Here is a 7,295-nt window from a genome sequence, read left to right as displayed (position 1 = left end):
CTGACGATTACCAGGGCTGGTGTGGGCAGGATATTACAAGGCAAAGATGAAGAGGCATTACTTTCCTAATGACTTACTGATGTGTCAGTATCTTAATCGTCTTCCTCTTTGTGGCCCTCTGCCTGGCTGATTCAGTTATCAATCTGTCTGTTCACTTACACCACCAAGGAATGTAAATTCTTGTGAGACAACTCACAATACCATCTATTATTCATTGGTAGTGAAGTGAACAACCAGTACACCTAATCCACTCCAAGTCAATGGTGCTCTTAATGGCAGCTGTGATATGCTGCAACATGAATTGCCTGCCATCACAGATTATATTAGAGTTACAGCATACCAACAGTCTCCTCACCAATGTCTCACAAATATATGAAGACATTGGCTGATAGCAGCACTTCAGGTGTCACGCATGTCTTGCGTGCATCACAGCTGACACCACGAAGCACCTGTCTGGCAATGGAACCACTGACATAGGCTACTGAGAACAATTCCATGTCACCAGCATGTACTGCAGCAACCATGTCCTTCTGTACGTGTTGAGTAACATGGAAATTCAGGAACTTCATCAGGGGTTTCCTTGCCGCGACTTATGGACGGATTTGGTGAAGAAGCATCAGGTGCCCTGAACAATGACTGTAGGTTACACACAACAGTAGCACCATCATCCTCACAACTAGTTCCACACAGACCTCTGATAGCAAGTGCACTGATGATGTTAGTCTTCAGGGCATCTACAAACTGTCCCACAGTTGGATTATTGTTCAAACCAGACTACGAACGAATAGCTTCAAATGTGTTCACAAGGTGATCACCAAATAGCTGTTGCCAGATATTCACCACAGCACCCCACTGAAAGAATATTAAAAAGGAAATTAGTGGGCTTCCTTACATGATGGACTTCTTCAGATTTGAAAATAACAAACTTTACTTGAAAGGGACTGCCATTATAAAGATTTTGTATATTTCATTAAATTATTCCTCATAGCAGTCATCACCACCTTATTCTCTTATAAATCATATTACTGATAGTGTGATCTGCTTTTCAAACATTTTTAATTACCCTAAAAACATTTGATATATCCTACATAACTTCTGTATTGATAAGTGTGTATTGTAGCATCCTGTTGCACTCTTCCATTTTATTATAAATCTTATTTTACAGTATAATGTGAAACGATTTATTAACTTTAGGTTTAAAATTTAAAACTTAAAAAGTTGCACATAAGACAGTAAAATAAGATTTATAATAAAATTGTATATTGATGTACAGTTTCATAATGAATGATGACAATGACATTTGTTTGATCACAACAGGGTTCTTGGGACAATTACTTCAAAAATTAGCTCTCATTATTCTCGCTAGCCACATCTCTCACAACAGAACATAATTCATAGTATAGAGTGCAGTGGTCCTTACCTGTAGCCAATACAGTGTTGTGGCATGCTGCAACGTGTAGTGAAATCATTTTCCAGGAATTGTTTGCGGCACAAATATAAATTGAACACAGACATACACTAAACTTAATTTATTCATTGGATTAAGCAACACATAGTAATTACACCATTAATTAAAACAGACATACCGTACTGGATCCCTTGGAAAGCTGAAGAATTTGATGCCTTGCTTGCTGGATGACAAGCACCCAGCAGCAGAACATGATTTTGTTTTCATGTTTACACTGCAAAAAGCAATACAAAAATTATAACACATCACGGTACTCTTAGAACTCATTAACATTCTACAGACAATCTTTGGGATAAACCGAAAGTTGCATAAAATATCATAAAACAAATATCGTTTAGATGACAGTTCATGATAACCTAAAAAATTTTAGGCTTGAAAGAATTCTATATGTTTCTAAATTCATTTGTGGTAGTAAGCATAATAGTCACATAAAGAAAACAGTCTTCTGGGATTTGGCACCGTGTATATGTGGTGTTAACCGACGTTTCGGAGGAACGTATCGCCTCCATCTTCAGAATAGAAGTCTTCTTCTACACGGTGCCAAATCCCAGAAGACTGCTTTCTTCATAGTCACCGCCGTGAAAGCCTCAAATCTTACATAATATTCACATACACGAATAATATGTTTAACATGGAGCTGTAATTTCGTTTGCAAATGTCTACTTTCGTTTCGCAACCACATCAAATCAAAATTCATACTTACAAATTTCCATATAATATACCACGATAACCGCATGTAATTGTGGGTATTCAGTTTGGTCTGTTTAAGCTCTCTGATTGGTCGAGATCGCGTGGTCTACGGCATGGAAGGTCTTCGCCCGCTTGAACTCTGGGATCATACGTTCAAGTCCCACTCAAGGCGCTCAAGGCCCTCAAGGCTGCCTCCATACCTCCATACACATAGAGGCAGTACTTACCCGCTTGTGATTGAAATACCAGTTCTCTCTGATGTCTCTGACGTCTCTGACTGACATTCCATCAAATATGAGACAACGATATCGACATCTACCAGAAGTACCATCTATATTTATCAAAATGAACTAGGTAGTCTAGAAATGACCGGAATCGATCATTTGCACCTATCGCATTCAATCGAATCGCATAAGTGTGAGCCAATCAGAGGATCATAAATTTCCGTTGACGGTTTTTGGGCGGTGGCTCAGTAAAACTGCGTAGTTTTGGAAGATGTGTGTCCGGCATTGAGGTATGTCGTGCAATTCATTAGATTAATTAGTAAGTAAGGACTTTGATTTGATGTTATGAAACGAGAGTCGACATTTACGCTTGAATTTAAATTTGTGTGTTACTTATATATATGGATTATGCTTACTACGCCCAGTGAAATTAGAAACAAACATGAAGTCAGTGTTATGCTTCATCCAAATTGTATTTCGGTATTTTAAGCATCTTTCGGTGTAGCCTAAAGAAGGACCGTAGAATCTTAAGAAAGTGAGAGTGTACTGTGATTCAGTTATAATTTTTGTATTGTTTCTTGCAGTATAAATGGGGGGGGGGAATTTTGCACCAGGGTGCATGCCTTACAGTGACCACACGGGAATTAAATTTTTCTATTTTCCCAGGGATTCAGCACGGTATGAGCCAGATCTGAAATATTATTATAAAACATACTGTGATATTTTGGTCAGTATTATTAAAGGACCTAAAAATCTTCATTATAATCAATCAATTTCTAATTCTAGTAACAAAATGAAAACCACTTGGACATTATAAAATCAGACACAGTTAGAAAAATTAATAATGCAAGAATACAGTTTTTAAACATTGATGGGAAGTTAACTGATAATCATGATGTTATTACAGATTCTTTTAATAATTATTATTATTCGAACAATAGCTTGACAACATTGAATACCAATAATGTTCATCGACATTTTCTGTGATTTGAAGAAAGCCTTTGACTGTGTCGATATCTGTCTGTCTCCCTCTCTCTGTCTAAAGTAGAAGTTTATGGAATAGTTGGTAAGGCCAATGCATTGATAAAATCCTATGTGAAAGATGTACCTATTTTACCCATTGGAGGAATAATTCAGCTCCAATATTAATTAATGATCTTGGTCTGTTATATGCTGGATGCCTAGTAGTATACTTTTATGTTTCATTACTGTAGTCTTGTGTCATTAGTGTGCTTTACAGTGATTTACTCACTGTGATTTGTCTTTGATAATATGTGTAATTGTTATGGGTTAAATATAAATAATTTTTATTTATATTACTCATGGGATTTGTCCTGTTGTCTTTGACTTTTACTATATCCACTCTTCTTCCAGCCATGTAGGGATTAATGGAAAGTAAATGAATGAATGAATGCATGCTAAGCACCCATTTTGGAATAGCAAAGTTTCAAACCCCTCAGGCTTGAAACTCGTGGATTTATTTGATATGAGTGATTTCGAAATCTCAGCACCACAATGCCCCACTCATTATTCCCCTACGGGAAATGGTGACGTGCTGGATATTGTGGTCCACCAAAATATCAGAATGTCAGATGTCATTGTCTCCAATATTTTGGATTCAAATCACCTACCAATTGTATTCCATATACTGGATCATGTTAGAATTAGGAACCTTTCGGAACCTATTGAAAAATTCACAGATTGGGAGCGGTTTCAAACCCTCGCCTCGGAGTTAATATCACCTAAAATAGAAATTAAGTTTGGGGTAGAAGCTGATAAAGCGGCACGCGACTTTGCAGCCTCTATTGCTTCGGCATATAGGTTTCCCACAAGAAAAGTTACACTTTCGGACATAAACAACGATCTTCCTGGTCTAGGTCGCCTGTTAAAACATAAGCAGAGGCTTTGAAAATTGTGGCAAGAAACCAGGGATCCAGCGTGTAAGACGGCACTAAATTGGGTTACAAAGTTAATCAGGCAGATGACCCAAAATAAGGCACTTGAATGGTGGGAAACAAAAATAGGTAACGCTGAAGTCACACCTCAGGGTAAATGGCCAATTGCGAAATACCTCCTAAAGAGGGATGGGCTAAGGGCACCAACTGCTATTCATGGTGCTGCAGGCATTAAATTTTACCCTTTCGAAAAAGTCAATGCAATTGCTGATTGTTTGGAAAATCAGTTCACGCCGCACAATCTGTGCGACGACAACCATGAACGGCAAGTGGATGCTAGAGTTCAAGCTCTGCTGGAACCCCCCTCAAGGATCAGACCATGTGACGTACAAAAATTGATAAATTCCTTGATATTGAGAAAGGCCTGTGGAATTGACGGCATCCCAAATGAATGCCTGAGGAAACTTCCAAGGCGACCACTGGTTCAGCTAACTCGGTTATTTTATCATTGTCTTCGGCTCTCTCATTTTCCAAATACTTGGAAGGAAGCAAAAGTAATAACTTTACCTAAACCTGGTAAATACCCGAAATTCCCGGAAAATCTACGTCCGATGAGCCTCCTGTCCACGACAGGAAAACTATTCGAAAAAATAATTTTGAAATTGCTACAAAAACATATTGAAGAAAGAAGCTTGCTCAACACAAGCGAGTTTGGTTTTCGTGCACGTCACAGCACGACATTGGAATGTATGAGGCTGGCGGACCATGTGACCCTTAATTTCAACAATAAAATAGTCAGTATAGTCAATGTCCCGGCAAAAATTTAAACCGGACACGTCACAGTAAAAGTCAGAAGTGATGTAGCTTTGTAACAGAACAAACTGAGTTCTAGACTCGTGTTCTCAGAAGTGTTGGGTTTGAATCCCAACTGGGATAGTAGCTGTCTGACTCATATTGCTCAGACCATGAATGAAAATTCTGGGATGGTAGCTCAGATATCACTGTCTCCTTCCGAATCCTCTGCAGTTCGTCATTCGCCTATTACCTAACTTTGGACAGTATTCAGTTTGCAATAATGGAGGAGTCGTGGAGTGATCTGCGAAAGTTACGGCTTCTGGCAGTACATATAAATCGGTGACAGCATGAGGTTTGTAAAAGTGTCGGGGAAATCCCCAGGCATAGGGAGGTAGTGAACATCTTGAAAATTAAGTGCACACATCGTACAAGACATCTCTGCACAGTTGATCTAAATTTAAGTTAAGGAATACAAGGGAGGAAATGTAAACTAAGAAAAGTTCTGGGAAGAACTAATCGCCTAATTTCTTTTGATAGAAAATGATGCATCAATAAATTCTTACATGGTTAGGTGTGTATTCCTTGTTTTGTGAATGTGTTCATCAAGCCGTTGCTTAGCAACGATGAGGATGGATACATATAAACATATTCCGAAAGCGGGCTCACAACACAGGAGCTTGGAGGCCGTGTATTCTCTGCTGTCTATCTCCAAGTTATGTAGAGAGGACAACTGGCTACTGTGCACTGCGTTATTTCGGTGTTCAGGCGACATGTCACATATATGCTTAGGTTATTGTTGGATATACTGGTATATCAAGTTATCTCGAAAGCCTCATTTAGAAAGAAGGAAATAGGCTACGAAAGCTTTGCGACCATTGAACTAAGCTTGCACTTGTGTGCCATGCAACTATTTTCTTTTTAGTGAAAATACCTATTCCAGAATCAAATGTTCAGACTGTTACCTAAGTCTTAAATAGTGTTGTTCTCAAGAGTCATAAATGGTGATTTTAGGATCTCCCCTGAATCTGTGTGCTGCGTTGGTTAACTATATTCCCTCTTTAGAGCAGATATTGCCGTTCGAGAGAATCACCCGTTGCTGGAATGGTTAAAAACAAATACGAGTAACTTTGAGACTTCTAGCAAATTTGTACTCCAATTTGAACAGACCCCACATACTACCACATAACTATTCTTCAGATCAATTAATGAAAGAGGGCTGAGTTTTCAGATAAATAAAATTAAACAACATCTGTAATTTCAACGACTAATAAGCAATACCTAGAAAAGTTACATAACAGTATTTAAAATTTCAGAAGTACATAACTGAGGGAAATTTACATTGAGTATTTTGAAGAATCACTTAGTAACTGTCCCTTTATAGGTTCAACTAATTCACATTACAGTCGACGATAACAGGTTTCTCGATTGTCATTCGCGGTCTCTTTGTTGTAAAATTTAGAGTTCTCTATCTCATTGTGAGCAGATTTCATTCTCGGACCAAACCTCCTTAAATAGTTGCAATCCTTCAGAGAATTATAAAATTCTTTCAATTTTTCGAACAGTAACAGACACTGTTACTTTTATGTAAATAATTTCAAAAAGCTCTGGCTTGCAGTAGTATATCAGAAAATATTGCAAAAAAAATTAAATGAAAGCCTTGTGGAATGTGATGAAATCCTGGAGCAGAAATACACGTTTTCGGTTTCAAAGGAACTTATTTCCGTCGCTTTTGAGCTATTCAAGCACCAAGTAAATCAACTGTATTAACACTTTTCTTCTGGCTAATATATCCTATCAAGTGTACATTTTATTATTCCCCTCCCAACTGCGTATGCGTTCTGAAACCTACAGCGCTGTTTTCAAGGATTTGGTTAGCAAGCCTGTGACCACAATAAATTTATATTGTATTTAAGCATCCCGTTGCACCAATATAGTGCTTATTTTATATAATATACATTTCCGTCACTAATACAACACCTTTAATTCTCCATTCTTGACATGTTTTGGGCGTGCATGGCCATCATGTTCGCTATGCTAAAACTGCACAGTCTGCCACAACCTAAAATTAAAATTGCAACTAGAATTCAAATTATAATAGGTCATCCTATTGAATATATTAAAGACGTTGATTCCAATCTTCTTGTGGGACCTATTAGCCCAGTCTTCAGTGGTGTGGATATATTCAAGTTATGTGTAGTTCATGGATGTTGTGTGAATGTTCAT

The sequence above is a fragment of the Cryptotermes secundus genome, unplaced genomic scaffold (genome assembly GCF_002891405.2).
Source record: "Cryptotermes secundus unplaced genomic scaffold, Csec_1.0 scaffold2355, whole genome shotgun sequence".
In the NCBI taxonomy this organism is placed as follows: domain Eukaryota; kingdom Metazoa; phylum Arthropoda; class Insecta; order Blattodea; family Kalotermitidae; genus Cryptotermes; species Cryptotermes secundus.
Note: the sequence above shows the minus strand (reverse complement) of the source record.